We start from the raw sequence: 12,110 nt of genomic DNA, 5'->3' as shown, positions 1-12,110 counted from the left end.
GGTGGTAGGCAGATCAGATTTAGTAAGAGGAAGTCCATATTGTTGAGTTCCTACTTATTAATAGTATCCATCTCCACCACTAAGACCACTTTGTTCAGGTGCCCATGCTCTGGACTTCATCATAGGCACCTGCTACCATAGAATTTTCTGTTTCTCCACTGACTTCCATGAGCTACCACTTTCCTCTCCCCCAATATTAATTGGAGTCTCACTGACTTTTGTCTTATCTTGGTCAGATGATCTATTCCAAACACACCGTATTTTACAAAGGGCCTTTTGCTTGGAACACACTCTCAAGTAACAATTTCTGTTCCAATTGGTGTTTCTTGAATATAAGCAATAGAAATTACTCTGGTCAACTTAATTATTGAAAAGGTATAGTCTAGCTCACATATTACATGAGTCAGAACAACCCAGTCAACTCATAGAATTGTGGAAGGTAATAAACTTTGTTTTAAGCCATTAAACTTTGAGTTGGTTTGTTACCCAGCATCAGATAACAAAGCATTTGTGTTATATAAAATAGTAGGGGAAAGATACAAGGAAAATTAAGAAGGATAGCTCTAAAAAGATATTTATTCACACATAAGTAATTGTATATGCATATGCATAATGTGAGGACTCCCCTGGTGGCTCAGACAGTAAAGAATCTGCCTGCAACGCAGATTCCCAGGTTTGATCCCTGGGTCAGGAAGATCCCCTGGAGAAGGGAATGGCTACCCACTCCGGTATTCTTGCCTGGAGAATTCCATGGACAGAAGAGCCTGGCAGGTTACAGTCCATGGGGTCGCAGAATCAGACCTGACTGAGCAACTAACACACACACACACACACACACATGCATAAAGTGAGGAAAACAGGATGACTGCTAGCACCCTCACTCTTGTCGCTGAGCGCAAGTCACACGACACTATAATGATTCTATAATGTCTATTTCGTGTTCCCTTTCAGTGCGCATCTCAGCCAGCTGGGTTTTTTACCCTTGGGGTGACCCAAACCACCATTTCTGAGGGGTCCTTCCCATATAAGGTTGTTATAATCTTCCACTGCCTTTTATTGCAGCATATGCCATTGTCAGGAAGTGTTCCAGACATATTCTTTGTCACTCAGTCTTGTGGCACTGTTCCCAGTTCTCTTTGATAATATTATTTCCCTTTGGTAATCTGCAGTCGAACAGTAACCTCCTCTTTGACCTGTTAATCCAGGTGTATAAAGAGCACAAAATCGTCGGGTGACAGTTTTGACTTTCAGTTCAGTGGAACCCTTGTTTGTCCAATGGTGGTAATGCTCATTCCTAGGATACTAAGACCGCTAAACCAATAGAGTCAATAATGGAAGAACAGGAAACAATTTAGATGTACTTTTGAGAAGTAACACTACAATTTTCACACCTTTGGCTCTCAGATCCATGTATTTTGACTGTAGAAAAGAGAGTATGAAATACTAGTTACTAGTTCAGAGCATGTATATTACACGCTTTCTCTTGACTGCCCCAGTTGTTTACCAGCTGGTTCACTAACTGAGGTCTTTTTAAAAAATTTTACTTAGCTATGTCAGGTCTTAGTTGTACATGCGGGGTCTTTGTTGTATCACACGGACTCTCTAGTTGTGACATGCAGGCTTAGTTGGTCCGTGGCATGTGGGATCTTAGTTCCCAACCAGGGATCGAACTTGGTCCCCAGCATTGCAAAGCAGATTCTTGACCACTGGACCACCAGTTACTGAGTTTTAATTGACCAGATAACTATTCTATAAGCTTAGCTGTTTCTGGGCAATGAGATACATGATAAGACCACCAGTTTCTATAAGCACTAGGCCACTGTCTTCTTCTTTCTTAGCTAGAGACAACATTGTGCAGAATACCATGACCAAGTATAAGGCATCCAGTAATTTCTAGGATGATGTTTGTAGCAGAAGCAAGAGGCCAAATGTATGCGTTGAGCCATAGTTGGGTATAATATGCAAGTAAAGAACTAGATGAACTACTTTTAAACAGATTTAAAAAAAAAAAGAATTGATGGAATGAACGATAATGTGAAATATGGCAAATATTTGGTGGTGGTGGTGTTCAGTCACTAAGTCATGTCTGACTCTTTGTGATCTCATGAACCACAGCATGCCAGGCTCCTCTTCCTCCACTGTCTCCCAAGTTGGTCAGATTCATGTCCATTGAATCAGTGATGCTATCTAAATATCTAATTCTCTGCTGCCCCTTGTCCTTTTGCCTTCAATCTTTCCCAGAATCAGGGTCTTTTCTATTGAGTCAGTTCTCTGCATCAGGTAGCCAAAGTATTGGAGCTTCAGCTTCAGCATCAGCCCTTTCAATAAATATTCAGGGCTGATTTCCTTTAGGATTGACTAGTTTGATCTCCTTGGAGTCCAAGGGACTCTCTAGAGTCTTCTCTAGCACCATAGTTCAAAAGCATCAATTCTTTGGTGCTCAGTCTTCTTTACGGTCCAGCTCTCATCCGTACATGACTACTGGAAAAACCACAGCTTTGACTATATGAATCCTTGTTAACAAAGTGTTGTCTCTGCTTTTTAATATGCTGTCTAGGTTTGTCATAGCTTTTCTTCCAAGGAGCAAGTGTCTTTTAAGTTCATGGTTGTAGTCACCATCCACAGTGATTTTGGAGCCCAAGAAAATAAAATATGTCACTGTTTTCATTTTTCCCATCTCTATTTGCCATGAAGTGATGGGATCAGATGCCATGATCTTAGTTTTTTGAATGTTGAGCCAGCTTTTTCACTCTCCTCTTTCCCTTTCATCAAGAGGCTCTTTAGTTCCTCTTTGGTTTCTGCCTTTAGAGTGGTATCATCTGCATATCTAAGATTGTTATATTTCTCCTGAAATCTTAATTCCAGTTTATGATTCATACAACCTAGCATTTTGCATGATGCACTCTGCATAGTAGTTAAATTAGCAGGGTGACAATATACAGCCTTATTGTACTCCTGTCCCAATTTTGAACCAGATAGTTGTTCATGTCTGGTTATAACTGTTGCTTCTTGACCTGCATACAAATTTCACAGGACACAGGCACAGTGGCCTGGTACTTCCATCTCTTTAAGAATTTCCCACAATTTGTTGTGATCCACACAGTCAAAGACTTTGGTGTACTCAGTGAAGCAGAAGTAGATGGTTTTCTGGAATTTCTTTGTTTTCCCCATGATCCAATGAATGTTGGCAATTTGATCTCTGGTTCCTCTGCCTTTTCTAAATCCAGTTTTTACATCTGGAAGTTCTCGGTTCATGTACTGCTGAAGCCTAGGATTTTGAGCATAACCTTGCTAGTGTGTGAAATGAATGCAATTGTATGATAGTTGGAACATTCTTTGGCATTGCCCTTCTTCAGGCTGGGAATGAAAACTGACCTTTTCTAGTCCTGTCACCACTGCTGAGTTTTCCAAATTTGCTAACATATTGAGTGCAGCATTTAACAGCACCATCTTTTAGAGGTTTAAATAGCTCAGCTGGAATTCTGCCACCTCCACTAGCTTTGTTCATAGTCATGCTTCCTAAGGCCACTTGACTTCACATTCCAGAATGTCCAACTCTAGGTGAGTCACCACACCATCATGGTTATCTGGGTCGTTAAGATTGGTTTTATATAGTTCTTCTGTGTATTCGTGCCACCTCTCCTTAATCTCTCCTGCTTCTATTAGGTCCTTACCATTTCTATCCTTTATCATGCTCATCTTTGTGTGAAATGTTCTCTTGGTATTTACAATTTTCTTGAACAGATCTATAGTCTTTCCCATTCTATTGTTTTCCTCTATTTGTTTGCATTGTTCATCAAAGAAGGCCTTCTTAGCTCTCCATGCTGTTCTCTGGAACTCTGCATTCAGTTGGGTATATCTTTCTTTTTCTCCCTTCCCTTTTGCTTCTCTTCTTTCCTCAATTATTTGTGAAGTCGCTGCAGACAACCACTTTGCAACCTTCTTGGATTTCTTTTTCTTTGGGATGGTTTTGATCACTGGAGGGGGGTGTCATTTTCTCCTCTGAAAGTATGGATCTGATCATTAATATGCACGTGTGTGTATATGCATATATGTATATGCATACCTCATTCTCCTGGTCTGCCAGAACACATGCCTGCAGATTCTTTTCCATCTTGTGTCTACAGGGTGACAGGAAATAGTCTTATGTAAAATAAAAATATTTTGCCATCAAAACAGAAAGGACAGGTGGATTTGAAGACCCAGTGGGCCGTTGTGAGAATGATAAGCAAACTACATCACATAGCTCTCACAAGCCACACCCTGACTGGGGTAGACCACAGGGTAACTCTGGTTCCTTAGGGTTTAACTCTGGCTCTGAGCCAGTAACTAATAATTCCCAAAGAGGTCTGGGTATTTCTCTTTCCCTAGCTACAGTTGCCACGGTGAAGAAGCTTGAGTCCCTTTTAGGAAGACTAAGAAAAACAGCTCTGTGCGTATCTACGTTATCACATGGTCCTTCCATGAGGGTCCCTGATTTTTCCTTCATTCAAGGGGTCCTGGGACTTTGAACAGATTCAGAAATGGAAAATGGATAAGAGGCCACGAATCTTCATTGTGATGGCTTATGGCAGGACTCTGTTCATATACCTAAAGTTTTGTTTGTTTGTTTGTTTCCTGTTAATTTAAGTAGAACTTTAGTGGGCTGTCTGTTTTGGCCTTGAATACCCTGTGTTAGGCATTATTAAAGTTTTCTGCGGGTCAGACTGTTTTGGTGACCACTCTAGCCCTGCTGCCTGTTATGGTAGCAGTGTTCATCCTTTTCTGTTGGTCAAGTGCCACTCTATAGGCTCTGCCATTCTGAGATACGATTATCTCCACTGAAATCAAGGAATGTATTTCATAGCAGAATATCTCATCTCATCCACAGCTTACAGAGGACAGTTAATATGGTTTCTTTTAAAGATATGGGGCTCTCCACATCAGTGTATTTTTCTATGCCATAATGAAGGGAATGTCCTCTGAGACTTCTTGAGTGATTTAATTAAGTGATGTTATTGTTGTTCAGTCACTACGTCAAGTTCAACCCTTTGCAACCCCATGAACTGCAGCATGCCAGGCTACACTCTCCTTCACTATCTCCCTGAGTTTGCTCAAACTCATGTCCAATGAGTTGGTGATGCCATCCAACAATCTCATCCTCTGTCCCCCCCCTTCTCTTCTTGTCCTCAATCTTTCCCAGCATCAAGTCTTTTTCAAAGAGTCAGCATCAAATGGCCAAAGTATTGGAGCTTCAGCTTCAGCATCCATCCTTCCAATGAATATTCAGAGTTGATTTCCTTTAGGATTGAATAGTTTAATCTCCTTGATGTCCAAGAGACTCTCAGCAGTCTTCTCCAGCACCACAATTCGAAAACATGAGTACTTCGGTGCTCAGCCATCTTAATTAGATGAGTGAATGATAAACCCACATTAAATAAATCCACTCTAGAATATCAAATACCAAAGTCTTTGGATTTCTCTATGTCATACTGAAGAGTTTCTGGTATCTCAGCTTCGTGTAGCATAAGCCACCCTAGATTTTAATCAACCAACCAAGCAGTTAAATCCTCTAAAGTTAAATAAATTTAGGCCAATGTAGAATTATGTCCCTAATCTGTTGAACTCTGTGTTCATATGTATTATCCATTTTGTGTTGAAGTAAATTAGCAAAATATTGCAATTATCTTGCTAAGTAATCTTGGACTTTTAATTGGTCCCCTGGGACATGGGACAATATGACTTATTTGCCTGAATGTAATTAGAGGGGCATAGAAGGAGTGTGTGCAGAATTCCATTCACTTGCCAGAAAACTATCTCAGGTAAAGTTGTAAGAAAGGTTTTTCAACCGGGGCAGGAATCGGCACATCAAACAAAAGCAAGGAAGAGGGCTCCTTCTGCCATCGAGAGAAGCTCAGTGGAGTCTAATGTATTTGGTATCAGCCAGATCCTCCAGCTTCCTCATTTCAATCTCATAGTACCACCTGGTTGATGCCCTAACTTTTGCCTAAAAGATTAGGCAAGACTGTAGGTTCAGCCTATGTTAACCCACTCAGCCATTTGTGACAACATGAAGAGATTCTTTTAGGACAGACATAAGAACTCCCTGGTTCTCTATGCCTTGAAAGTGTGAAACTGAAAGTGTTAGTCACTCAGTCATGCCCGACTCTTTGCAACCCCAAGGACTGCAGCCCATCAGGCTCCTCTGTCCATGGGATTTTCCAGGCAAGGACACTGGAGTAGTTTGCCATTTCCTTCTCCAGGGAATCTTCCCAACCCAGGAATCAAACCTGGGTCTCCTGCACTGCAGGCAGATTCTTTACCAACTGAGCTACCAGGGGAAGATGCAACTATGCCTTGAGGTAAGAACTTAAAACCCAGAGACTTCATTTTCTTTCTTTAAGCATGGTTTGCAAAAGCCAATCCAGGTTGCAATCTTTGTATTCCTGTGTCCTTGACATGGTCTGTCACAGCAACCACCACTTTGATCACTAATGTATTGTCTTCAATATGTCCTTTTCACTCCAGATAACCACATATGATAGTTGAAGTGATTGTTCAACACTGTGTATAATGCACCATTTTAGCAACCCATTCTCTGATGTTAGACAACCAGGTCAAATAGCCAATCCCAGTTTCCCATTTCACTGCCGTAGAATTGTCTGCAGGCACAGCTGCTACTGGTCAGGATTGTTTGCTTTCGCCAACAGAATCTACTCTAGCATGTTTTAATGAAGAGTGGTTTGTTATATAATATTGTCTTAAGAATTTCCAGGAAATGTGGGGTGCTAATGCAGCCAGGAGAAACACTCAACCTCACTGTGAAAGGTCCCAGTGGGAATTCCACTGCTACCACTACTTTGGAGAAAGACAGAAGAGAGGGACTCCAACAGGCTCCCCCAAAAGAATCAAATGCTTCTACCATGATATGCAAAACCAGTTCTCACATAGCTCACTTCTAACAACTTATCCTGCACGGGTGTATTAACTTGGATGAACTAATTGGAGTCTGGGATTTTGTTTTAGTTTTCCATCCTTGCTTCTATGGGAAAGCGTGCTAGAAGAAGGATGCAATGGATATTGAATGACCCAATCTTCGTTCCTGCAACAATCAGAAACACTTGTAGCCCAGTAAATTTACTCCTGAGAATCTACCTCTTGGAAACAAAAGAACTCACATATAAGAATCTATGTAAGGGTGTCTATTACAGATGCTTTTATAGCAATAAAAATCCATAAATGAAGTGAAGGCCCAACACTAGAAACACAGTTGAATTAATTACAGTCCATGTGCATTTCTGAATGCTATCATTAAAAAGAAGGAAATAGAGCTCTGTGAGGTGACATGGAGCAATGTCCTTAAGATATTGTTGACAGAAAGGTAAGATAAAAAAAGTACACAGGATCTTGTTTCTGTCAAAAAAATTAAAATGAAATCATATATAATGGATAATGTATATGATTATATGAATGCAATAAAAACTATAGAAAAACACACTAAGTTTAGAACATGAGTTATCTGAGGAGATATATGTGTGAGAGAAGTGAAAACAATATCAAGGGAGAAAGAAGAAAAGAAAGGAGATCACATTTGAAAACGACGTGATGGATTCCTTGAAGGTGGCAATGGCAGCAACAGAATCTTTCAACCTCTACAAATCTCCACGTAACAGCAGCGGAACAACTAGACAGCAAAACCAACGTGCATGAGAAATATTTACAACTAGGATAGCCAGATTTAACAAATAAAAATACAGGCTGCCCAGTTAAATTCACATTTCAGGTAAATAATGAATAAGTTTTTAGTATAAGTAGGTTCCAAATACTGCATGGAAATAGAAATGCTAAATCTAAATGGGGGAGGGGAATAGAACCAGAAAATCCCAGAAAGCAAACCACCATATTTCTGCATACTACACAAAAGCAACAGAAGAGGGAGCTCTATGAAATTAGAAAAGCTTTCCTGAACTCCATTTTATTTCTTTATAAGTTCAGGAAAGCTAATTTCACATGAAAATAAGAAACCAATTAGTAAAAAAGTCAAATCCTACACAAAATTATTAAAAGAAAAAAGGAATAAGAAGCATAAGACATCCCAAAAGACAACAAAAGCATGTCAGAAAGACATGCTCACAAAAGTTGTAACATCTGTTTCAAAATAAATATTAAGAAAATTCTAGAAAACACAAAAAAAACTACATAAATCAGAAAAACTCAGAAATGAGCTGACAGAACTCAAGAAAGAATAAGGAGAGGAAGGAAGGAAATACTGAAAAGAAATAGAAAGTGAAAATAGGACTTTTTTTTAATCAAAAAGAAACAGAGAAAAGCAAAGAAGATCAAACACACATTCCTTTAGGAATAGGGATTCCTAAAGGAGAAAACCAATGCAAGGGCATAGAACAAAAGCTATATCCTATAAATTAAAAAAAATGAAACAACAACAAATCTTTCCTGAATATAGAAAAGATTTGAAACTGCACATGTAAAAGAGCACACCACATACTTGAGATTATTGACCCAGAACAAACAATGCCACAACATAAACTACTGGACTGAATAAAAATTCTCTGAACATCTGGAATAAAAAGCATGTGATTTTTAAGGAAAAGGAAATTAGATTATCAGAATCATTTTAACAATGCTGTATGCGAGAAAAAAAAGAGAGAGAGAAAAGTAGTAATATAAGACACTCAAGGAAAGAAAGTGTGAAACAAGGGTTTTATATCACCTCAAAATAACTTTCAGATATAAAGGACATAGACAAACTATTATCAACATGTGAAGACCAGGGACTATTATTCTAAGGAGCCCTTCCTGGAAAAATCTATTAGAGAAAGAACTTCAGACCACCAGAATAACTAGAGACTCATTGATATAAGGACAGATGTTAAACATTCAAAGTATATTACCTGTAGAACTATGAATAAATGAGAATTAAAATATAGAGTATTATATATAAATATGTATTCTAACAGTGTAAATATGCAGAAGTGTCTCCTTTATTTTTTACTTTTTAAAAACAGCTTTATTAAGTTATGATTAATATGCCATATAGTTCATCCATTTAAAGTGTACAATTTAAAACGGACCACCAGCCCAGGTGGGATACATGAGTCAGGTGCTCGGACCTGGTGCACTGGGAGGACCCTGAGGAGTCGGGTGGGGAGGGAGGTGGGAGGGGGGATCGGGATGGGGAATACGTGTAACTATATGGCTGATTCATGCCAATGTATGACAAAACCCACTGAAATGTTGTAAAGTGATTGGCCTCCAACTAATAAAATAATATTTAAAAAAAAAAAAAATAAAATAAAAAAAAAAAAAAATAAAGTGTACAATTTAATGGATTTTAGAATATATACAGAGTTGTGCATCCATCACCACAATCAAATTTAGAATATTTCATTATCCCCCAAAGAGATCCCTGTTACTTCCTAAACCTGCCATTACAATCTAGAATATTATTCAGTCATAAAAAGGACCCAGAAAATAACACCATTTGTAGTGACATGGATGGACTGGCATACAGAGTAAAGTAAGTCAGACAGAGAAGACAAATACTATATAATATTGTTCATGTGTGGAGTCTAGACAAATGGTACAGATAAACTTATTTGCAAAATAAAAACAGAGCCACGGATGTAGAAGACAAACTCATGGTTACCAAGCGGGGAAGGAAAGGTGGGATGGACCAGGAGATTGGGATTGACATAGATACACCATTATATGTAAAATAGAGATTGGGATTGACATAGATACACCATTATATGTAAAGTAGAGATTGGGATTGACTTAGATACACCATTATATGTAAAGTAGGTAACTAATGAGAACCTACTGTACAACAAAGCAGGAGACGCCGGAGAGGTGGGTTTGATTCCCGAGTCAGGAAGATCCCTTGGAGGAAATGGCAACCCATTCCAGTATTCTTAGCTGGAAAATTCCATGGACAGAGGAACCTGGCGGGCTCCTCTCTGTAAGATTGTCAAGAGTGGGACACAACTGAGCAACTGAGCATGCACGAATGCTCAGCGAATGCTATTCAGTGCTCTGTGGTGACGTAAATGTGAAGGAAATCTAAAAAAAAGTGTATATATGTGTATATATAACATGATTCACTTTGCCATACAGCAGAAACTAACACAACATTGTAAAGTCATTATGCTCCAATAAAAATTAATTTTAAAAAAGGAAAGTACTGCTATAAATGACTGTATAGTTGACTCTTGAACAACACAGGTTTGAACTGCCCTCAAGTCCACTTAGATATGCATTTTTTTCTATAAACACTGTAGTATTACTTGATGTGTGGTTGGTTAACTCCCCAGATATGGAACCGCAGGTCTGGAGGGCAGACTACAAAGTTATATATGGATTTGCTACTGCTGGGAACTAGGCACCCCAAGTCCAGCAGTTGTTGAAGAGTAAACTATATAGGTTTTTGTGTGCACACATTTTTTGTGTGTTTTAATTTCTCTTAGGTAAATACCTAGGAGTGGAATTTCTGGGTGCATGGAAGAGCTTCTGGAATGCCTGCCTAAGTTCTTTTTTTTGGCTTAGATGGTGTCCACCTTAAAATAATTCATTAAGCCACATGTTTTATTTGTGTGGTGTTCTGCAATGGTGTTTTATTTCATAACAGAAATATATGTACTTAACTTTCCTATATCCAGTCACACCCTGGCCAATTATATTAAGTTCTCTGGAAGTGAGACTGAAGCATGAGTATGCTTTAAAGTTCCCTAGTGATTCCAATGGAGAAGGAAATGGCAACCCACTCCAGCGTTCTTGCCTGGAGAATCCCAGGGACAGGGGAGCCTGGTGGGCTGCTGTCTATGGGGTCGCAGAGAGTCAGACACGACTGAAGTGACTTAGCAGCAGCAGCAGTGATTCCAAAGTGCAGTCACTTTAAGAACCACTGTGTAGGAACAATCTCTGGCTCAGTATCAGGGGTCTGGGTTTGAGTCTTCAAATAGCCACTAATACACCTGTGTGACCTGAAGTAGGGTTTTAACTATTCTGGGTCACAGTGGCCCATACGTTACATGGTGAAAACAGTTTACCTACCCAGAGTTGGGATTGTTTAGGTTGATTTTTTAAATTCCTCTTGGTTCCAGAATCTGATAATCTTTTTTTCTAAAGTAGAGATTGTATTAGAACAGTGAATTGTGTAAAACTTCATATGCTTTATGCAACAAATGTTATATAACATATGTTATACACATATTATATGTATAATATATAGTACATATATTATTATGTATATGCATATGATCACATTTATGCATCCACGTGAAAAGGTTTTTGTGTGTTTTTTTTCTGTATGTCATTCAGTGCCTGGTGAGAAAATAATTCATTATATATGGCTTAATAAAGAGACATAATGAAGGAGTTAGACACAGACATGTGGACAGGATTACTGTACTTTTATAGACTGACAACAGTGAGAAACCATTACCCCTAGAAGTCTGAAGAACAAGAGGCGATTTCCAGCAAGACCTGGAGCTATGGAGAAGGTTGAGCTACAACTACAACTCACCTCATAGGAGTTGCAGAAGGACATGGTCACTCACTGTGGAGCCGTTCATTTGTATGTTTGTATAGATGACTATACCACAATACATTTATCCATTCATGCACATTTGGGTTATTCAAAGATTTTTGTTCTCCTAAATAATGTTGCTAAGAATATTCTTGTACTTGCTTTCTTGTAAACATCTGCATACACTTCTGTTGGGTATATACTTAGGAAGGGGATTGCTAGGTGATAGCATATATGATTCTTCAGCATGTATTGCCAACCATTTTCCAAAGTGCATGTACCAATTTACATTCTCTAACAGCAAGACTTCCTCTTGCTCCATAGTCTCATTAACAGTTGCCAAAGGAGACAGGCAAACTGGAAGGACCTACACATTCATATAAGAATACATTGTAAAACTAAGGAATTAAGACTGTGATCTCTGTGGTAAGATTAGATGTCAACTACAGGAAAAAACCTATTAAAAATACAAACATATGGAGGCTAAACAACACGCTTCTGAATAACCAACAAATCACAGAAGAAATCAAAGAAGAAATCAAAATATGCATAGAAACAAATGAAAATGAATGCACAACAACCCAAA

Source organism: Muntiacus reevesi, chromosome 3, assembly GCF_963930625.1.
Source record: "Muntiacus reevesi chromosome 3, mMunRee1.1, whole genome shotgun sequence".
Taxonomy (NCBI): Eukaryota; Metazoa; Chordata; class Mammalia; order Artiodactyla; family Cervidae; genus Muntiacus; species Muntiacus reevesi.
The sequence above is the reverse complement of the archived record's forward strand: the minus strand, read 5'-3'. Positions refer to the sequence as shown.